Genomic DNA, 23,799 nt, shown 5'->3' with positions numbered 1-23,799 from the left:
CATTGCCCTGATCAAAATACAGGACATGTCTATCACTCTCAAAGCTTCCTTCTGACCCTGCACAGGCCACTCCTCCATGCATCCCTGTCTACAGCCACCTGCTAATATGGTTTTTGTCACTATTGATTAGTTTGTGTTTTCTAGCATTTTATGTGACTAGAATCATGAACTGTATTTTGCGCTGGCTTTCATTTTTGTCTTTTTATCATCACAAAAGCTTTAAGGTTGCCAATTTGGGGCATTCGCTTGTCTTTCCTTTTACTTTATTGCTGGACAGTGCTCTACCCAACGCATAGGCCACAGTTTGTTTACCAATTTAATGGACATTTGAGATGTTTCCCATTTGGGGCTGTTGTAAAGAATTGTTGAGGAAATGTACAACTCTGTGTGGATTTAAGCATTTAATTCTTCTGTGTTGTATACAGATAAATGCCATGCAAAGCTGAATCAGAAACTTCTGTATGTGGTTCCTTCTGAACAAGTGTTTTATCTTAACGAACTCAGTCTGTGGCTAATTGTGTTTTTCTTTTGCTTTTGTCTTACGATGCGCAGTGGTTTCGTCTTAGGATGTGTAGTTTAGAGGGTCTAAGTCATAAGAGTTGTGCAATTTGTTACTGGATGTAACTCCTGGTGCTGACACCCTTTATAACTCATTCAACCTTTCTCATTGTCCATACCTTCACCTCCAGGTTTTAATCACCTATTTTTGTTACATTGTATATTTTATAATATATCTAACACTCACTTTTTAAAGGAGAAAGGCTACATCAAAGAAACATTAAATCATTAAGAAATATTAATCATTAAGAAACATCAATAATTTGAAAGGCTCATGGGACCTTCCTTCTGCTCCAACATAGTTTTCCTTTAAACTTGTCAGCAATGCCTAAAATCCTTCCTTCAGAGATTCATTACTTTTGATTAATAAGTCTTCTCAGTATTTCCCACTAGGAGGGAGTATTCTGATATGACCCCTTACTCTTAAGTGATGGAAGGGTGAGTGCATTTATCTGAATCCTTCTAAGTGGGCAGCCAAAGGTTGGGATGGGTTTGGTGGAGATGGTGTGGTGAGACTAGAACTTACTGTACTGTGAGATGTAGAGAGCTAAAGAAAATAATCGAAAGGAATGGATGGGAGAAAAAGCCAGTATTTCCCAATTTTACTCTTCTCCTTACTGAAAAGTGAAACACTGGTTTTGCTTTCTTTCCTTTTTGAGGGGGAGAGAAGTATCTTCACCCCATCAGAATTACATTAGCTGACACTGACAGCTAATCTTTTCTGCAGAAACACCTGGAAACCTTTGACTAATGAAGCATAGAAATGAAATTTAAAAAATAAATGCAAAGGGTACTAATTTAATGTCACCTGCTTACAGACTTGGAATTGACTTCCTTTGCATTCCTCATAGTAGTGAGCAAATGTTCTGTAGTTGAAATGGAGCCAGGCAAGATACAGGGTACAGTGGGGATCAAATGCTATTTATGAACTACAAAGAAACAGGCACCAGGCACAACTGGTGACCATGAATACACACTCCACTTAATAAACTTGGCACAGGGACCGTGTAATGCCCCAAAGCAATTCTGAAAAGAGAGAAAGGGGAGAGAAAGACTCCCTCATCTCCACAACAAGGTAACTGAAGAAAACCAGGTGAGCTAGATGCCAGGAAAAGTATTGAGTGCCAGCAAGAATGATTTAAACAAGAGAAAAGAAAAAAAAAACAGATGAACAAGTAGGGGAAAGGTAGGCTTAGGCTATGCCTCAGTTTGCATATTCCTTGCTGGTGATATTCTTGTTGATGGGAGTGAAATTTTTTATGATATCAAGTTCTTGCATATATTTTATCCTTTATAAATGAAAGTCTAATGCCACTCCTTGGCTTGCTAAAGTTATGTGAAGTGGCTATATAAACTTGTATTTGATTAAAAATTCCTTTCTGTGGCTACCAGGGAGAAAGCCAATTAGGCAGCTCTTCAGTGCAGATCAGAAGTGGAGAGGCACCGACGAACCTTTGAGGTGGTAGTTTATTGATATATTTTCTGCATGAAGCCCAAGTGTCCTTTATCACTCAATATTCAATCTTGATCTCAAGTGAGAGGCAGCACTTCCTCTTAAAATCCAACTATAAACATCGCAGGTAAGAAATTCAGCTACAAAGCATACAGGGTATAAACAATGTACATTATAATATGTTTTAGGGAAGAAAGCTTGAGGGATAGTTTAATGGTATTACCCCACAGTGTGAGAGCTTGGAAGGCTTATGATAAAGCGCTTCATGAATATTTATTAATGTAGTAAGTAAGGATGGCTGGATGAGTTTCTCTATCTCAATACAGACTCACCCTGGGAGAAGGATAATGCTGCCGGAAACTTGTAACGTCCTCATTGCCACATGTCAGCGAGTTGTAGGACTCACAAATGGCACCGTCGGCTAAACGGTAGCTATTTTCTCTCAAACCTCAATCATGTTTTACTGCCCACTCAATTCTCTTTTGACCACTGCCACTTACTTTCATTGCCTGCCAAGACTCCCAGTTTTCTTTCCTTAGATTCACAGGTAGATAGGTACTATTATCTATGAGTTGAGCTTTGAAGAACATGCCTCAGGTCTCTAAGTGTCATGGGATCCATTTGGTAGAGAGCTAGTTACCTAAAGTCATTTCATTCTGCTGTCGCATGTCTTCCACTTACATCTGGTCTCCCACTGGCACCCGTAAGTTTCCATTTGTCTACTTCCCCATGGCCTCGATGTACATTCATCCAAGGTTCAGCTTATCTTCCACCTGGTGCTGAACTATCAGCAGATCTAGTTTATTAAGGGTTCCCTTAGATGAAGGCCATAGTGTGTGTGTGTGTGTGTGTGTGTGTGTGTGTGTGTGTGTGTGCACGTGTGTACATGTTCATATGTATGTGGGGGACTGGTGTGCTGGCATCTGTATGCATGCAGGTGTGTGAGGTCAGAGGTCATCCTCCTCTGTTGGTTTTCAGGACAGGTTATCTCAAGTAGCTTAGAAGGTCATCAAGAGGGCGATGCTTGTTGGTCAGCCTGTAAGTCCAAAGGTTCCACCAATCCCTGACTCCTCAGCACTGGGATTAGTGTGCACTACCATGCCTGGCTTTTATGTGGGTTTGGGGGATTGAACTCAGATCTTCATGCTTGCAAGGCAAGTTGTTTACAGACTAAGCCATCTCCCCAGTCATAGAGGTATTGTGCACAGAGAATGATCTACATCTACAATAGCTATATTTTCAATTTTGAATGAGTGAGTTTAGTAGGTATACAGCAAGCAAGAATAAATGAATAATGAGTAGGCAGTAGATAGGTTGAAAAGCAAATAGGAAGCCAAATATTGAGCCAGGCACTTACAACGACAAACAAAAGTTGACTCAAATAGCCCCATAAAAACAGCCAGCTGGAGTTAGCAACTGAGAGCCCTGCGTGGAGCAGAGTGTCCCCTTAGGAGTGGCTTCCAAGCAAAAGATCAAGTAGCTAATAGCAGACCGTTATCAAATTGGGTGCTTATAACATCTAACAGGAACAGCTGGGGAAGCCTGGCTAAAAGCATCCATCTAGGTTCAGAGCTGTCTCTTTGTGGATGAGCTCCCAGCATCTGGTTCCCACCACTGGCGTTTTTACACCGTGAGATAAACAGCAGTAACCTCTGCTGGAAATGGGTTTCCTTTAGCTGTCCTGAAGGGTGCAGTGCTTTTTAAGACCCTTAGCTCTTTATTTCCCCTTTGCCCTGTTATAGAGGCATGGGAGAAAGGCAGGGGGCAACCTGACCCAGGAGAAAAAGTTTTAGAGGACTCTTGAAATAAACATGTTCAAGTCTGGGGTAGCAGAGCCCTCCCTACTGCTTTCAACAAGTGCAAACAGCACATGAAAATTGATCAGTACGGTTTATATTACAAAAGTTCTCCCTCTGGACCATGACACACAAAGGTATCTCTATGCTGTCCATACCCTGTTAGGCCGAGTGGGGCTGATCGTGGTTGTGGGACTTTATTATAGTTCCATATGCCATCGTTTATGATTTAGAAAACTTTCTTATGTATTTTTGGGTTCTACATTTTTATTTTCAGATGTTGAAAGTCAAAGTGTAAAATCACTTTACTTTAGAATTTTCTAGACTGTGGTTTCTGCTAGCCAGCTGATGAAGACCCAGCCACATTTCCCTGCTGATAAATGCTGAGGACTAACCTGGAGGAGCGATTTGTCCTTATTTTCCCAGACAAAGCTAAGATTAGCAAACTTCCAAATTTAACTCCCTGGTTCCTTTCTGACAGGATTCTTTTTAAATCTGTGTTTAAGTTGAGTCTCAAGTTATCAAATGGCAGGATTTCCCCTTGAAACTAAAGGACTGAGAGCAGAAGGTGGGGCCTGTATGTTTGTGCCAATAGCTCAGAAAGGAACCTATAATTGATCCAGTAATTCCCTAGAATCTTACTAAATTCCTGAATTACATCAAACTGAGATATGTATTTGAATATTTGAATGATGGGAACTCCATTTTGATCCCTACTCTGTTTCGGTGGTATTTTTGAAGCATAGTATTTTTCCAGCCACATCCTTGCCCGGTAAGATGCCAATCAAGGTTCTGGGATGGTAATGTCATCCCTGCATTTGTTGAGTATTATAGTTCCATTGGTTTAGATTACTTGCTTTCCATGCTCATTTCTGCTCTCTGGCTGGTTCCAGAAATGTGGCTTCTCTAGCATATTCTTCTCACAATCCCCAGGATCCAGTTTTGTATATCATATAACTTTATTTTAACATTTCAGAGTTTAAGTCCAGCTTCTTTTAAAGCCGTAGGTATGGCTTGGTCCCATACATCATGAAGGGCTATGGCTAGTAAACACTGTCTAGGGAGCTCTGTGGACCTAATCCTGTTTAATTGGCTTGAATGCATATCACAGCACTATAGACATATAGACAGTTCTTGTGGCTTTGCATCTGCTGTAGCTTCCAGGCTCAAGAGGCAGAACATGTGGCATCACAGTGCCCCGGTATAGCTGCTCTTGCTTCATGAACCAGGTGTCTTAGCATTTGTGTCCATCTTCGGAGTTTTCAGGAAAGATTTAAAAACAGTGCTTGCTGCTTTTCATGTATGCTGTTTTGTGATTTCTTGCAACCCAACTAGCACATAATAAGAGAGGAAAATGCACTGAGTCTCGGGTAGGTGATAGAATTTTTACTGCTGCTCTATTTAGAAGCACAAAGCTACTTGGTGCATCACTGGAGACCAAAGCTAACACTTCATTTCAGCAAGATATTGAAGTTTCAAAGTACCCAGAGGATATCTTTTAGTCTTTTGCTTCCAGATTCATATAGGCAGTTGTGGTACTCTATCCTGATTGATGCACAAGCTACTCACAATCTACTTATCTATTTGGACCAGACTTTAGGTGGAGAAAAATTCCTCTTTACAACTAACGAATTTAATTCAGCTGTAAATTCTGCAAAGGCTGGTGAGCAGGCACCTCCAGCTTAGGTGTCTGCATCCTCTTAGGGTGAGGATGAGGAGGCTATATTTATTTACTTCAGGGATGACTGAAAGAGAGTCAGATTGGAGGCTAGAGTCAAGGGACAAAACTTGTAATGTTTTCTGTAGTCACAGGACAATGTTTAGTGATGTGAATTCCACACACATGTTCAAACATAAATATCCGACTTTACCTCCAAGCTAAAAGCAAATTTGGAAACATCATGCCTTTGCTGTCATTAGTAACACCATGACTCTTCATTTGTAATGTGGTGGAATTTGAGAATTGAATGGCTATCTCTGCTCATCCATTTCCCATCACAAGAAGGGTCACCAGATTTAGTAAACAAAGATACGAGCTATCAGTTCAATTTGAATTGCAGATGTACAATGAATAATTTTCTGAGTCTAAGTAGGTGCCATACAGCACTTAGACAAACAATGCATGGGAACACTTGATGCTAAAGCACTGTGCATCTGAAATTCAAATGTAAACTTCTTCTTTCTTGCTTATCTTAATGTAACTAAGTAATTGGATCCAAACCAGTGTCCACTCTCTTTTCTCTATGTCCTTCTCTGGCTCTGAACTTCTGAACAAAGAAGCAAGTCCTCAGTGTGTTACACCCGGAACCCCAGAAATGTAATGTTACTGGTGTTTTCAAATAGACCAGAAGCCTGTAACTGAAAGAGGCCTAAAAAAGGAAATGTGACATATCAGATAATCCTCTCCTACTTCCTCCAATGCAAGTCATTAGTGCATGATATTTTGCGGCTGGCTGAGCCAGCTGCTGTTACCAGAATTCAGGTGGGGATAAAAGGACATTTACAAGTTTTCAAAGTTCTTTTCCAAACCCAGGTAAATAAATATGCACCAGCAGGTGATGTCAAGAAGGAAGGAACAGAGTTGAAAGCAGAATTCTGTCATTTAGGCAAATGCAAATGCAAACTTGACTCTGTGGTTTAAGGTCCAGAATGGAGTGCCTGCTATTTTCCAGTCCCCAGATGGGACATTAGGTATCTGCGGTGTGCAGATGTGAGAGGTTTATATTACCTTTCAGTATCACCGAAGATGGGCCATCAGGGCCATTCAGAGGTATAAATTTGTCTACCAAAATGATCGGATTACTAAATTATCCTCTTGCTTCTCATGTTCGTACCCATTTTCTGAGTCATAAGTCAGAGGAACAAAGTTATTGCTTTTCAAGTTTCCACCGTTAAGTGCTGAGACTGGAGACACTCAGTGCTTTGCCTCCAGCCAAAGCTCAGCCTACAGTTCCAGCAGAAGGATCATTAAAACCCTGCTCTTTGTCAGGCGGAAGCTTGGAATATTGTTGGGCTTTTCACTTGAAGGCTTAGGACTGCATTTCCTGGCAGCGCGTGTGGGACTGACAGCAAAGGCAAAAATCACTGTATCATGGTGTGACACCCCTGCATCATGGTTCTGCTTCTAACACCTGTTTTATGACGCATTCTTTTTGAACCCAGGCTTTTCTGAAGTCTTTTCCAAAAACAATGAAATGTCTTCCAGTTTTAATCTCAAGTCGGAATCAAACGGGGTTTTAATTTTTTTTTTTTCCTTTCAAAGGGCAAGTTCCATCTTCCAGAAAAGCTTAAGGAGGGCGGAGGCCAACTTCTGTGGGGCTTCCATGTGTTCACACAGCGGCTCTGGAGCAGAGGGAATATCATGCTACAGATTTCCAGAGAAGTTCTTGGCTAGCGTTTTCTGATCTCCACTTCTACTGCAAAAGTGAGAATTCTGTTTCTGTGGCTGCTCCTGATCGGGTTTCCCGGGCGTGACCTCAGCACCGTGAAGAGGAGTGAGACGCTAGGACCACGTTACCATGTGTCTCTATGTACTTCCCATTCATGGCAAAATAATGTTCCAAATCCTTAGCCTGCCTTTGAATACTGAGGAGTTTCGCTGATCCATCACAGCATCTCAGCAAGGCAATGCTTCCCAGTGAAGGATTGTCCTGCAGTGGTAGGGTGCTTAGGGGCCATTAGCTCCACGTCATAATGTCATTTCCAAGTGCTCCGTAAGGGTTGGAAAGGTTCCTAATCAGAACCACCTGTCCAGATTGTGGCATCTAATTTACTTTTCCCACCCACACTTGCCTTGTTCCACTAGATAAATGTTACACCCCATGGATGCTATTTGCTCTTTGCTGTTATGAGTATTCATGAGGTATTAGCAAGGCAGTTTGTGCAACCCAAGACATCTAGCAAAGGTTTCCAAGCGCAGGGTCTGCTTGGTACTTGCATCTACCTTGCTTGGAAGCTCTTTCATTCCATGCATCTGGGAGCAGGAGAAAGGAAACTTTTCTGACACCCAAATGAACAAAGCCTACCACGCTTTTTATTGAAAAAGCTATCCTAATCCTCCTCCCTCAGAGTAGATAGAACTTTAGGTAGCTGCCCCACCCCACAACTGCCTTAGACAGTTCCTCCCTCCCTTTCTCTCTCTTTCTACTGTGTCTTTCTTTCTTTCTTCCCTCCCAGCCTCCCTTCCTTCCTTCCTTCCTTCCTTCCTTCCTTCCTTCCTTCCTTCCTTCCTTCCTTCCTTCCTTCGTGCTAGGAATTGAACCTAGAGCCAGACATATCAGACAAGTGTTCCACCACTGAATAGCATCCCCAGCCCCTCACTACCTTTTAGATATAAGTTCAGAGATATATGAAATCTCACTTTATTTCCTTATTTTCTAAATTCATCCACTGCTCATAGTCTATGCTAGGCATTCAAGACTTAGCTGGAGAGACAAGTGAAACAGTACTGTACAATGCGCTAGTGGTTTGAATAAGAACGGCCCCCATAGTCTCATATATTTGAATACTTGGTTGCCGAGGAGGGGTACTATTTGAAAGGAATAGGAGATGTGCCTTTGTTGGAGGAAGTATTTCACAAGAGTTGGCCTTTGAGGTTTCAAAAGCCCATGCTACGCCCAGAATCTCTCTAGGCCAGCAGATCAGGATGTAGCTCTCAGCTGTGTTTCCAGAACCATTTCTGCCTGTGTGTTACCATGCTTCCCACCATGGTGGTAAAGGACTAAAGCTCTGAAATTGTAAGCAAGCCCTCAATTAAATGCTTTCTTTTATAAGAGTTGGCTTAGTCATGTTACCTCTTCACAGTCATAGACCACTGACTACAACAAATGTGTACATAATATGTGAAACCCAGGCTATATGTGTAGCACCAAAAATAGAATTCATGGAATGCTTTCTCCAAAAAATAATGCTTGGGATGGATTTTGAGGGCCAGCTGTTGATGAGAGAAAAGGAAAACAAATTCCAGCTTCAGGGTAAAGTTGTGAGTAATAGCTATGGCCACAGATCATTTTGGCAGAAGCAAATGGATCCTGTTGGAAAGCGTCAGGCAGTGAGATCAGCCAAACCATAAATGGCTCTTTGTGATGTGCTGTAGGCTTCATTCTGTAAGCTGGGAGGGTAGCTAAAAGATTTTATTTCATTTTTACTACCCCCCCACTTCACACCATACAATTGTTTCCCAGTGTCCATGGGAATCATTTCCAGGATCCCTCTTCAAGACACTAAAATTTACAGATGTACAAGTCTCTTAGGTAAAATGTAATACTTTCATGGAGCCCATGCGATAATGTATGGGTCAGATCATTTCTAGCATGAGTATCTTACACAATGCAGTGTAAATATAAGTGGATAGTGTTATATAATATATTTTTAAGGGAACAGTCACAAGGAAAAATGTGTCTGTACCTGGTAAGCAATTTTCTTTTTCAACTATTTTTTGCATACAGTGGATTGAGTCCGTGAATGTTGAATCCATGGATACAGAGGGAAATGACTTATTTTCCATTTGTTTCCTAAACAAAAATGATATCCTTTTCATAGATAGGATTTATATTGCTTTATCTTTTGTTTTCTAGGATTTACCAAAATGGCAAGTTCTATATGGCAGCTGGCAGATTTTCTAGAATTGTTTTGGATTGGTGAATGAATAACATAAAAAATAATCTCAAGATTTTTTCTCTCATCTAAAGGTATTCACATTTGGTGGTTGTTCATTTAGATAGGCTGGCATGGGAGATTTAGATTTATCTTAAATATATTTAGAAACTAACTTTCTGAATACATATGTGTGCATGTGTGCTTATATGTGTAAGCAACTACCTTCCAGTTTCTTTGGGCTCTGGTGATGCTTGCTGTGAGCAGAATTTTCCATTCTTTGTTCCATTTTTTACTTTTTACTTATAAAGCAATGCGCTAAGTAACTCCTGGTCATGTGGGTAATGATAAAACAAAAGAACAAAGGAGAAAAAGAAAAAAATGTCACAGATTAGCAATTAGAGCTTAAAGCCCTCATAGCAGGCATGTTTTCCTTCTTTGGAAAATGTCACCATTTTACATTTCTGTTACTCTAGCCCCAGGGCAACACCACTGTGGTCACATGGTTCTAGAGAGGAAGGGAAGCTCAGAAATGGAGCTCACTCATAAAGAAGGGTTTGACTTCAGTCTTCTGACTGTCAACATTCACACCACAGCTTGTCTTAGTTGAAAATTGGAGAAATGTTTTCAAATTCCCCTGGGCTCTGAGCTGGAAGCCAGAAGAGACTGCTTCCAAAGAGCAGAAATCGTGGGGCATCAATTATCTTCACAGAACAGCAAACTGGTCTCATTTCTGTCATCTGCCTGCTTATGACTCTACACAGTCTAAATGTTTGCTCTCTTCCTCCCTGAGAAGGAGAAAGCCACGGGCCCTAGGAGGAAGGCAGTGAACAACTAAGCTAACCTGTTTCTGCTCCAGGATTTATGGGTAGTTCTATTGAGAAGACGTTTTATAGGTCAGATGGCCTAGATTAATTAGGCTGACTTCATGTTCATGTAAAACTCACATTATGAGGTGACATCTTTATGGATGTGCCAAACTTTGACAGGCCAGAAATTCATTTGACCAATTTCTTTACTTTCTAATTTCAACAACCAGAGGGAAAATCCCCAGGATGGTCATTGTCTGTTTGTCCTGTGCAGATTGGGCTGCCCAGGTTGAACAATGTTGCACTGACCCACAATAGATGGGCTCTTCTCTGAGTTCTTTCACACTCCAACCCTGGTGTTTTGCCATCTGTCATATGTGCGGAGAGAACATGGGAGCAAGAGCATACAGACACAACAGCAAATTCTGCAATGCATGTGGCTAGACTTCACAAGTATTAAGAATAAATGTCATAGCATTTTCATGAAGAAGTTTAAGAAAGGGTGGGTGAGAGAGGAAGTCTTGACCCAATTTGATCTTATTACAACAAACCACTACATTAACTCATGTAGTACCCTGAAACACTCATAGCTTCTGTTTTACAGCTGGTATGTGCCAACATCAAGACAGCTTTCTCAACTTTGCCATTATGGATACAATGGTTTGAATAATTCATGAGGGGTAGCTGTGCTGCACATTGTGGGATTTCTAACAGCATCTCTGGCTTCCACCACTATATGGAATGGTCAATTACCTGATCTTTGTCAATTAAAAATGTCTCTAGACATTGTCTAATGTCCAGGCATGGAAGGTGGGCAAAAGTCTACTGTTTTAATGTATATATAATAAGTATTTGCTAACCAGAATTACAGCCTTAAGAAGTATAGCTACATGATTTCTCTGTTGTGTAATTAATCAGTTCCCTCCATCTGTCTTTTAAAACCAACATTTAGCTGGATCTAGAGGATCATTCCAAATGACAAGGATACTCAACAACTAGTCTTTGGGGGGTGATAATAGGCCCTAATCAATTATTAAATGAATATATTATTGCATCAAAATAGGATGCACACTAGGTTACAATTTACCAACCACAAATGGACATGTGCATTGAGCTGAACAGCATATCTCCAAAAGCACTGGGGCAAAGCTTGTGGGAAGAGTGAGGGCTAGATGCTACAAGCAAGCCTGCTTCAGTGTGCTTCTGTCTCTCACATTTGCCAAGATTCTCATAATAAATTATGAAATGCTTAGGAGATATTTTGAGAGTCTTAAGAAGATAAGAGAAGGGCAGTACTTATTTTTGTTTTGATGTTGGTTTCTTTTAAGGTCATCTTGAGGTTTTTACAGGAAAATCATACCACAATCCCTCATCCACTCTTCCTTTGGGGAGATTCATTGAAGTTTATGAATTCAATAATCACTTCTGTGTCATTACTGATTTTTTCTGTGTCCATAATTCCATTTTTATTGAAATGTAATTCATACAGCATTAACTGTAGATGAATTCCCAAACATAAATCATCTTTGGTTAAAGTATAAAATCATTCACAATGGTTGTACAATCAATACCCTGTGTAATTTCAGGGACTTGCCCCATTCTAGAAAGAAACCACATGCTCATTAGCAGTCTTTCTCAGTCCCCATCCCTTAGGCTCCTAGCATCACCATGGGGTTGTCTCTTTTGAATGTCTTATATCAATGGCACCACACAGTATTCAGCCCTGCCTGGTGTCTGGCTTCTTTCACTTAGAGACTTGCCTGTCTTTGACTCATCCTGAACTGGACACTTATGTCTTCAACCACCTGCTTCATTGGACTGCTTAACTCTCACACTGCTCAGGTGTGACTGAACACAGCCTCCCCACTCCCAAACACAATCTGAGTATTCCCATTCTTAGCCAGTGATACCCAGTTATGCCTTCCTTATTGATGAAATCCAATTGGCTGCCTTTCTATGGTACCACTGGTTCATTCACAACTCCGTATCCCTCTTCTAGGCTGTTTTTCAGTCTTGTAGCAGGTCATTAGGTTTTAGGATCACCACACCTCATCTACTCCATGTTGACCCTCCCTCTCTTGCTTTTGTCTTCCTTTGGTTGCTCCCACCCTCTGGAACAAGATTGAAAGCCTCAGCTGGCCATGTCAGCTTCGCATTGCACGCTTCCTCCATTCTACTCTCCATCTCCTCCCATCTGTGTTTTGCTTACACTTTTTTCTTAAAGAAACCTCTTGCTTGTTCTCAAATACCCTGTGTACTTAGCCTCTGTCATTGTCTTAGATGTGACGAAGGGAGATGGTCTCCCTTTTGTCTGGAAGACTTGGTAATTCCTCCTTCTTCAAGAAGATTTCTCTGATGTCTCCTACTCAGTCTCACCCCATGCATTTTTCTTTGTCATATTGCATAGGTCAGAGAAGTTATCACACTATACTTTTCTGTTCTCTACCTGCGTCTACTAAATTATGAGCCCCTTAGTGTAAGGATTGCACCTTTGTTTGTATGCCACAGTGTCATAACAAAATACCACAGAGTAGACGACTAACAAAGAGACATTTATTTTCTCACTATTTTGTGGGGGCTGTAAGTCCAAGAACAGTCTTGGGGGGTACTTTCTTCTGAGGCTTCTCTTCTTGGCTTGTGGAAGGCTCCCCTCTCTGTGTCCTCAAGTGCTTGCTCCTGTCTGCGTCATTAGTGTTCTAATCACCTCTACTTATAAGGACACAGCTAATATATTAGATCTTACACGAATGTCCCCTTTTTATTTAGTTACCTCTATACAATCCTTATCTCTGAAACCAGTCACTTTTTTGAGAAACTAAGGGTTATTAGCTTTGACACATGAATTTAGAGCAGATCCAGTTCAGCTGGTAGCCATCTTCTATTTTTAATTTATTAATATATAGTTATTGAAGAGGGTCTTAGAAAAATACAGTAAATGAAAGAATTTAAGATTAGAAGTCATGGAGAAGAAGCTGATAGAGAAGAAAGAGAAGTTTCTAGAAAATCAGACCAGATACCCAGACTATTGATATCACTCATTTTTTGTATTGATTCAATTCAGATGTTGCAAGGCCAGGAAGCAAAGTAAACATACTAAGACTTATATGAAATGCCAAAAACTATCCTTTAAAGCTTAAAGAGTTCATAAACATTGAAGAGATACATTTTACAATCTTAAGTTTCCTCCTGCCATTTCATTCTGGATAGTGCTTAAATTTAGAAAACCGGGGAGTGGAATTTATGTTCAAGGGTTTATAAAGTTAATTATAAAATTTAATTTTATTCATTTACTTGGCCAGGTGGAGGAATGAAAATAAATGGCATTTCAGTATAATTCACTTCTAAAAACAACTTTATTATGCTTAATTTAAGCAGGATTGCCACTAGGTTTTTCTATATCCACCTTCAGTATAATTAAGTCCTCCTACTGAAGATTTAACACTGATGTTTGAAAGGAATTGATGGAGACTAGTATCAGATGGGAAACAATTCACTAGTTTGCCTTTGTTTTCAGTTGAAAGGGCTTATATAAGCCTGGGTCTAATTTAAGTGTTTAGAAAAGGTCTTCGTTCTTGGGCGCTGTGGACAATGATAGAACATTACAGCATGTATCTAGACTGTTTCCCACAAGCTCATGGTGTGAGTTCTTGGTCCTCGGGTTGGGGTGCTGCTTTGAAGATTGTGGAATCTCTAGAATATAGGGAATAATGCAGAAGTGGGTCACTGGGGTGAGCCTTTGAAAGTTACACCTTCTCTGAGGTGCAACCCCAGTCTCTGCTTACCGTTCCATGCGAGAGCAGCAGTTTAGCACCCTTTCACTGCCCTGCCTTCCCCACCATGATGGGCTGAGTTGCTCTGAATTTATGAACCCAGATCTGTCTTTCCTCCTGTGTTCTGTCATGTGTTTTAGTTCTGGAAATATAAAAATTTACCGATATGGAGAACACCTGTGACTTTAAAGCGTTCTTTTGAGATCCTCACAAGGCTGCCGCATTGACTTCTCAGCTTCCTATACATGCAGAAGCTAGTCCAGGACTGAATGGTTTTTCTCAAATTCTATAGGTCCAAGAGCAGTGTAGAACTGAATATTTTTATATTTTCCTCAAAATTTTAATCTCAGAACTGACATCATAGTGAATTCTCATTTTTGTAAATAGATGTTGAATAATTAGCTTGAGCTTGAGCTATGCTGAGTGAGCACTTTGGATGTATAATTTGTTTAATTCTCATCTCATCCAGGTGAGTGCTATGGAGGCAGAATAAAAAGGTGGGAGAAATAAGAGAATATGGGAGGAGAAGGAAGCCCCTTACCAGTCCCTCACCTAGAATCCAACTGACTTTTCTCGTGAACTGAGAGTCAAGTGTTTCAACACAATGAACAGCTTATAAAATAACACTGCAGGAGACTGATTACAGAAACATTACTCCCCTCTCTGAGTGATAACTCAAACAAGTGTGTTAAAATGACAAATGAATCTTACTCAAGGCCAAACTGTAAGAGTGAACTTGGGGATTGGATTTACTGGGATGTCTGTCTACCCCAAACCCTGAGCAATGCATATCACAAACCATCCTACAGTTTCGTTTACAAAGGGAAATTCATTTTAAAAATTTGTTTACTTCTATTATGTGTCTGCATCATTTGTGTGTTGTTTCTCTATTTCTCTTTGTGTGTGTATATGTGTGTGAGTGTGTGTGCATGTATTACAGTGCATGTGTGGAGGTCAGAGGATAACTTCCATCTTTATATGCGTTATAGGATCAAACTCAGGTCTTGTTCTGCAAGAGGAGCCTTTACCAGCTGAGTCATCTCATCAGCCTACAAAGGGAATTTTTTTTTATAATACGATGGGTAAAACAGCTCATAATTTGACTTTAAAAAATTAAACTTTATTTTTAAAACTTTGCTTAATCTTTGAACCTGTTGTAAATTACCTATGAGCAATGCAATTTCCAAAGTCATAAAATCCAACCTAGGACACTTAGGTGTTCTCTCTCTCCTCTCCCCTTCTCTCTTCCTCTCTTCCCCTCCCTCCCTTCTCTTTCTGTCTGCCTGTCTGCCTGCACTTAGAGCTTGAGTGTATTCTCTAGCTTTTAACAAATCCAAATTTTGCTTTATACCAACTCTTCACGAAATTCTTTTCTTCAGTATAAGTCTGGCAACTGAGGAGATTCCTTCACAGCAACTCCCTAGGCTTCAGTCGGTGCTGACCTTAATATACCACCATGTGTGACACTGTTATTCTACAGATAAAATGATTGGAGTTTATAAAATATTGATGACTTACAGATGATCAATAGAGATGCTTCCAACTGAAAGTTGGGTGTGTGTTTGTTTGTATTGAGCTAAGGTTGGGTGTGGTAGAACAGTTTTGCAAAGCATGGCACATATACTAACCTCTGATATTTTAAATTGCTGTTACATGGTTAGAGAGGTGGCTCAGTGGTTTAGAGCACTGGATGCTCTTCCAGAATCCCCAGGTTCAAATCCCAATATCCACAAGGCAGCTAACAATGGTCTTCAGAGGACCTGATGTCCTCTTCTGGCCTCCATGGGAATTGTCTTCATATGGTAAATAGACATACATATAAACAACATACCAATACACATAAAATAAAATAAGTGAATCTTAAAAAAAAATCCAGTTAGAGCCTTTGTAGCCTAACTGCCAAGGATCACCAGGAACACAATCTACAGTAACTCAGCTTTCAGTGGCAATGAAGGGGAATGGACAGGTTGAGGAGGACTACAATGGACCTAAAGAAGAACGTGGGCGTCACCTCCCTTGGTGTCTGTGTTTGTGTTGAATGATTCTAAAAGGGGTTACTACAGGTAGAGTTGCTTCCTTGCCCACTGAAAGGTCCAGCCCTACTAGAATTCATCTCAAAATGTGACTTCATTTGCAAATAGGATCTTTACAAATGTAATTGAGTCAGAATTAGTTATTTGAGTGGGTCCCAATCCAACTGATTTTTGTCCTTACAAGAAGGGGAAAATGAGACACAGAGGCAGCCATGTTCAGAGGGAAGACACTGTGAAGACCCTCTGGGAGAAGGTGTATGTGAGATTAGAGTGAAGCACCTGAAAGATAAGAAATGTTAAGTGCCTCCAGCAAACATCACACTGGAGAGGTAAGGAAGCATTCTCTCATAGAGATGTCAGAGGGAGCACAGCCTTGTGGGTACCTGACTCTAGACTTCCGTTGCCAGGCCTGTGAGACAGTACAGAGCTGTTCTGAGATATTATCCAGCTTTGATACTTCATTGCAGCCCTAGACAGCCTGTTCAGGGTAGGAGGGACCTGACTTCCAGGTTGGGATAGTCTTTCATCACATGGGTCTCTTAGAGAGCTTCCATCAGGAGATGGGAGGGAGGAGAGGAAACCCAGGAAGGAGAGGAAATTGTCAAATAGCCCCAGGAATTTAAAGAAAGACTCATTACTTATTTAGCAGTTGTTCTGTGACTTTGCATGTGTTTTGTTAATAATATATTTGATTTTCTGTTAAGTCCGCACCTGTCTAGCAACTGGATTCATTTTTCACTTTGGGATTGTGTGTGTGTGTGTGTGTGTGTGTGTGTGTGTGTGTGTGTGTGTGTGTATTTAATTTGTAATTATTTATGTATTTTCTTCTTAATGAAGTTTCAGCTTAAGAAAAAATGTGAAGGGCATATTAGTACATGGTCTGAGCTAGGACAAAAATTCCAAAGCTAAGTGCCCTTATGAGGGGACTGAAGAAAAATTACACAACCAGATTCCTCTAGGTTTTCACTGATCTAAATGCAAAAGAAAAGCTGCATTTTTTGTCTTGTGCATTCATTTGCAAGTGTTAAGAACTGAAACATGTAAATTCCTCCATTGTTTATGTAGTTGTTGTAGGGATGGAAAGCAAGAACAGAAAAATTACAGAAGTGGTACATCCCAGGACAACAGGGATTAATTCAGTACAGAGCTTTGTTTACATACACTAAATATATAAAATTTTTATAGTAGACATACTGTTATTTAATATTTTGATTCAATACCATCACAGGAAAATACTCTTTTAAACTTGCTTTGCATTTTTTAATCTTTATGGTTACTAGGCTTGAAATATTCTTTTCTTGAGCAAGAAACTTTAGGTTTAAATTTACTCAATATAAACTATGTTAAAGTAAATAAATTATTATTTTTTCCTTCTGACTTAGTGATGCCTGTTTTTATTACAACACTTTCTGGAATAGCCAAGAGTCTTTCAGTTGTTTATGTTTCGGTTGTTTATGCTTTAGTGTGAAGTAATCTCTCTTCTCCCTCATCATCCCTAGGGTTTCACTCATGTTACACAGTTCTCTACCCCTAAGCTATGTCCCCAGTCCTGAAATACTCCTAAGCCATTTCTCCTCTAAATCCAGCTGGAATGGTGATGAGAACCCATAGAGCTGAGCATAGTTCCCCTGTTGAATACTGAGGTCCACTGAAGGACACTGTCATCTAAGACAAGGAGCTAGGAGATTGAGATGAATGTCTTGTGAAGGGCAGCAGGCAGAAGACTGATAGCATCTATTTCTAATGTTCCCCTAGATGGCCCAGTAGCAAGGAGGGCAAGTTCCCTCTGAGCTTCCAGCTTCCTTTACCCCCCCCATAGTAACATGTTAATGTTCTGAGGCTGGAGTTGAGAAGTCCATTCTGACCAGTGTTGGAAGTAGGCCAGTCTTGGGAGTCTCCCTAGAAAACCATGGCTGGTTATAATATTTGTGTAGCATTTGCTATGGACTGAATGTTTGTGCCCCTCAGCTTCTAAATTCATGTACTGAAAACTAATCTCTAAAACAATAATGTAAGAGGTGGGGCTTTAGGAAAGTGATTGGAATGAGACTAGTGCCTTTAGATAAAAAGGCCCCAGAGAATGTGACCACCCCTTCTACCATGACAGAACATAGCAAGAGAATGCCACTTTGAAGAAGAGAGAGTCCATACCAGATACTGAATCTGTTGGATCCCATTTTTTGTTCCTTTTAATAATATTGGGGCCCTAGGCCTTATGCATGTTAAGCAAGTACTCTACCACTGAGCTATAATCCACAGACCTCTTTTTATGTTTTACTTTAAGACAGTGTCTCACTAAAATATCCAAGGTAGCCTTGAACTCATTCTGTATAGCTCATGCCTTTAGTTTAAAAATTTCCCAATTGTCCTGTTGAGTATCTATGATTACAGGCTTGTAAACCAAGCCAAACTTGGCGTCTTATACTTGAACTCATCAGCTTTCAGAAAGGTGAACCATTAGTTTCTATTTACTTTATAAACTTCTAGAGAAATAACACGTTTCTTCACCCTGATAGGGCACCAATGACAGGGCAAAGAAACAAGTCCATTCCAGTCTAACATGGTGAAAAAGTGTCTATTTAGGGTTACTTACAGGAGGGTAGGTGAGAGGTTACTTACAAAAGTCTGGCCAACTTATAGCTATACCACTGAAGAAAAATGAAATCCCTATTTCTTCCCCAGAAACCATTAAAGTTGAATGCCTATGAGTCATGGGGAAGGGCCATCCCTTATGAGCCTTTGCCCACTCCATGGTAGAAAGCTAAGGTACCTAATCTTGTACAGATCTCCTCTGGGTAATAAGAAGAGTGTTCACAAAGTGCAAAGAATATGCATGCCATGCCTGGTCACATCATGCTTACCTGAAGGATGGTATTCCACAACACTCATTCTAAGGTATTTTGATAGTAATAATAGGTAGAATAAGCAAAGATGACAGCTTCCCACTGCTTTGGGAGAGGCCATTAGAGGGTAGTTCATTTATAACTGAGATCTGCCTGTCTTTATACAAGTCCTGTATGAAGCTGTAAGAACACACAGCTGGGGAACACTGAAAGAGGCAGAAACTATATATTTCCTTTATTCTGCTAAATGCTTCTTTAATTTTTCTTACATCCTCTTGATTTCATTTTAACGTTCTTGCATCTGCAGACCTGGGTGCAATAAATTCACCTTCATAGTGCATCATATTTCTTTCATGTGCCCTCAACATTATTTCTTATTTCCCAGTTGAAAATTTTAGTCATTAATTGATTTTATTTTTAATATATATACCATGTATAGAAATGTCACCATTAAACAAATGCGTGCACGCTGTATAATTAACACAAACACAGAGCAGTTCCAATATTCTTTAAATTTTATCGTGTTCCTATGTGAATGATCCTTTCCCTAGCCTCTGGCAAGGCTTGATGATTTTTCTTTCTTCCTGTAGCCTTGCATTATCCGGAATGTCTGTCATACAAATTAAGTCCTATGATTTGTAACCTTCTAAATTCCACTCCTTTCACTGAGGTAATGCTTTTGATGCTTATTTAAGTCCCCCAAAGCTCATTAGGGACAAGGTTGCTGCTGAGGTGTGCCATATCCTCTGTAGGTTTAAGATAGTTTGCCCACTCACCAGAATGGCATTTAGAATACTCATACTTGGAGGAAACCTTGGATAAAGTTGCTATCCACAGTATTCACTGGTAGATTTTTATGTAAACACATTTCTCATTTACTTATTGACTTTTTTCAGTATATATTTTAATATGTATGAATGCTTTAACTTCATATTTATCTGTGTACCATATGCATGCCTGCCTGATGCTTGTAGAAGACAGAAGAAGATGTCAGATTCCCTGAACGGGCTCGAGATGGTTATGAGCTGCCCTGTGGGTGCTGGGAACAAAACCCTGGTCCTTTGCAAAAGCAACAAGTACTCTTAATTGCTGAGCCTTCTTTCCAGCCCCTTTATTTACTTTTAATGCAACAGGAACTTAGGTCAATTAAAAGCAACTGAGACTCTCTGCTTAGTAGCTAATTTGTAACAGCTTAATTAGGAAAGTGAGAAACAGGTAACCCACTTGATAAATACCTCGAAGGAACAAGGAGACCAAAAAACCCAATTAATTTATGCTTTTATTTCTCAATTAACAAATAAGCCTAAAAAGATTTGTTTTGGTAAAACAATTTGTGAGTAGATTTTTGTTGTGGGAATTTTTGATCATATTATTCCAAGAATGTTACACAAAGTTTACCTAAGGAGCAGAGCTAGAGACTAGCTGACCAGAATTGGCCATAGAGAGGCCAGCATTTGAATAGAGAAGTCACACAGGAAGAAAGGGCAGGGACTTGAGTTTGGCCTTCCTTTTGGTATTGGGATGAGTGAAGAGACATTTCTCTTGCTGGGTCTCTGGTCAAAAAGCAAGGTCACTGATTGCTTCTTGGCTTCTCTGATCTAGCGGGTTTTCACCCCCCCCACATCTGACTTCCAAGTCTTTGTTGATAAACAGAACAATAGAGACTTAGTTTAAACCCACATGTCACCACTAAGACAGAACTGGGGGGCCTCAGGACCAGTAGGCCCTCCAGACCATGGTATGAGTGGCTGGTGGGGCATTGACTGTGTGGTGTGGAGCCACAGACAATAATTAAAACATCAGTAGATTCACACACATCCATTAAGCTGACAGAAAAACATCAGTCTTTGATTAAGGGAAAGTGTGAAGCCAAGTGAGAGGAAGTCAAGGTCTAGCTAGAGTTTTCCTGCCTGGCCCACAGTCAGGACAAATCTCTGTCACCCGCTAGTCCCACAGTCGCTCAGACCCAACCAAGTAAACACAGAGACTTACATTGCTTACAAACTGTATGGCCGTGCCAGGCTTCTTGCTAACTGTTCTTGTATCTTAAATTAATTCATTTCTATAAATCTATACCTTGCCACGTGGCTCATGGCTTACTGGCATCTTCACATGCTGCTTGTCATGGCGGAGGCTGGCAGTGTCTTCCTTCTGCCTTCCTGTTCTCTCAATTCTTCTCTCTGTTAGTCCCGCCTATACTTCCTGCCTGGCCACTGGCCAATCAGTGATTTATTTATTGACCAATCAGCAACACATTTGACATACAGACCATCCCACAGCAGTCAAGGGGCAAGACATCGGGGTCAAGAAGGCAACCAAGTGGCTTAGTGTGATCCATCTTCAACTGAGGTCATTGCTGCCTGATCAAGGGATGAGATCAGCTTAAGCAGCATGTCTTTTCTCTCAGCAATAGTTACATTTAAATCATGTCAAAACTCTGTAAATGCAGACTCCATGAACGTAGGGGTGAAATGGTCATACTGGTTAGAATGGGGTGATCTATTTGATGATATTTATATATGTCATAGCTACTGGGTTTCTATTCAAGTGAACCTACTGTGAATTCTGTTGGTACAGTCAGTGATTCCAAAGGCCAGTGTATGAAAACTCAGTGAGTAAGATCCCCAAAGAAAGTCATGTGTGAAAAAATCGAAAGTTTCTCTGAGACTTTTTTCTCTCCATTTTTGCTGATTTTCATACAACCTTCCAGCAATTCTTAACATACATGCATTTCTACATAGGCATTTGCAAGCCATTGGAAATAGAACAGCATTATCTACATTTCTTCAGAGAGCAAAGACAGAGAACACATCACTTTTTATTCATGGACTCATGAAGACTGTGTCTTTTTGCTTTGTATCTGTGATTAATGAATAGATGTGAGACATTGTCTTGCGTTTCAGTTCTTTCTTATTCGAAGCACAATTGTGGTTACAAATTTGCTAAGTATGAACACCTTAATTTTCCTTCCTTCCACTGAGTGTTTTTGTTCCTAAGAAGAGTATATTTGTTATTAACTGCCTTTAAGCTGCTTGTTTACAGGCCCATGCTTTGCTTGCTTTTCTGCAGCTCTGGGCATTTGTCTGTCTTTTCTGTTTCCTCTAAGGAAGCTGAGATAAGTGCAGTCTCTCTTGCCATCCTGGGGTCTCTTTGAACATCTGTCCACTCATCTGATCATCTGCTTCCTTCTCCCACTCACAAAGTCCCACAGAGACAGATCTCCCCTGGGTTTCTACAAATGGTTGATGTTCACAGCTTGAATGTGTCCAATCTATTCAGTTTGATTTTCATTTTAATGAAAGCTTATAGTTTTGTCCAGAGATGAAAGCAAAGGCTAGAAATTCCCAGACTTCCGGGTTGTTAGATCACTTAAATATTAGTTCAACCATGGCTGCTCCATTTTTAGTAGAAGAATATGTATTAATGAGCACAATTCAAAAATAGCCACCTTAAAATTTTAGAGGATTCAAAATGTCCTTTTGGTGTCTGATTTCAAAAGCTCCTTTGAACTTTTAAAATTTCATTTTAGAGGATTATATAGTTACCAAATAGTTTCTAAAAAACAATCAAAAAAGTAGTTCATGGAAACTTGAAAAACTTTTTCTTTCTCTTTTTTTCTTCTTCTTCCTCCTCCTTCTTCTCCTTCTCCTTCTTCCTTTTCCTCCTCCTGCTCCTCCTTCTTCTTTTCATACCCAGTGACCCTAACTTAAGGCAGAATTCTGAAGTTGGGAAGCTATTCTGTCCCAAGAACATTCCTTCTGGCCACTGGTTTTGTGACTAAGCTATTATGTTCGTCCTGGATTATTGTGGCAATATTCAGAAATTTAGGAATTGTGAAAAGACAGAAGGATATTGACAACGCACTCTTTCTTTTTCATATCTCTTTGACATGTCTAGCTGGCATACATTCCAAACCTTAGAAAGTCTGTAGTACTTGTTTGAAATAGAGTTATTTGTGAAATGAGAATGATGTTACCAAATGGCTAACCCAGGTAGAGCTGTGCTGTAAGTGAGGCATATTATAACAGTGTGCTGATGTGAGTGTCTACACTTTCAATTACCGTTTGTCAGAAACTGATTTCTGCAAGGTTGGGTGGGTAGATCTCTACTCATTTCCATATTTCATTTACATTTTCTGGTTCTTTTGGAGAGTCCTGTTCCAGACTTTATCTTATATTATTCTGTGTTGAGACTGACTGACATACATGTCTAGAGATTTTAAAAGCTTTAGAAAATTTAAGAAACTTTCATATGTAGGCAAAAACAAAATAACAATAATAAAGAAAAACAATCCTTAGGGCTTGTTATCATTCCAGAGATTTTTATCAATTGCTTTTTCAGCAATTTATTTCCCACAGGGCATTCTGCAAACAAATTAACAAATAAACCAAAAGAAAACAATTTTCACAGCTACCGCTGGAATAGTGTGGTCCTTGAAGATAGGATGTGGAATTCTTTGGTTATCTGTGTCTCAGTTCACTGAAAGCCCTCATCTTCAGCTGTGATGGGCAGGTGGAAAGATGCGTATATGTAGGCAGCCATTCCATGACAGCTCCATGTGACATAATATGACCTTTGCAATCTGACATCCCTAGAAACGGCAACTGTTTCTGGTTCTGCTTTAATGGAAGAGAGTACATGAGGGAAGATTCTGGTGGCATTTGTGGTTAATACTGCTTTCAGTTGTCTATGCTTTCATAGCACCACCCATAGAGATTAAAATATGACACACTGCTTCTAATCTGTAAAGAAAAGGTGCAGAAAAAGCTTTCACTTTTCTTTTGTTCTTTTTCTTTTTTTAAGTAGTAGAAGCAGTGAAGCAGAATTCATGAGCACCATTTCTGCATTTCCTCTCAAAGATGGATACTCTTGATGGTTGATGATACTATAGAGGTTTTGATCTCAGGGTTCTGCCCATTTTTAGTAGAGCAGTGTTCTGAGA

The 23,799-nt window shown here is 40.1% G+C and overlaps 1 long non-coding RNA gene across 1 annotated transcript in view; it reads left to right on the top strand.

Moving 5' to 3' along the window:
- Positions 1-7,075: 7,075 nt before the first annotated feature.
- The window catches only part of LOC128104428 (uncharacterized), a 34,233-nt gene continuing 17,509 nt past the window's right edge, over positions 7,076-23,799 (top strand). Inside the window, exons 1-2 of the long non-coding RNA XR_008215998.1 lie at positions 7,076-7,231; positions 9,384-9,497. This is a non-coding gene — a long non-coding RNA (uncharacterized LOC128104428). The remainder of the gene's footprint in view (positions 7,232-9,383; positions 9,498-23,799) is intronic.

The sequence above is a fragment of the Peromyscus californicus genome, unplaced genomic scaffold (assembly GCF_007827085.1).
Source record: "Peromyscus californicus insignis strain IS unplaced genomic scaffold, ASM782708v3 Scaffold_8__1_contigs__length_139910024, whole genome shotgun sequence".
Taxonomy (NCBI): domain Eukaryota; kingdom Metazoa; phylum Chordata; class Mammalia; order Rodentia; family Cricetidae; genus Peromyscus; species Peromyscus californicus.
This window is presented reverse-complemented; position numbering and strand designations above follow the sequence as displayed.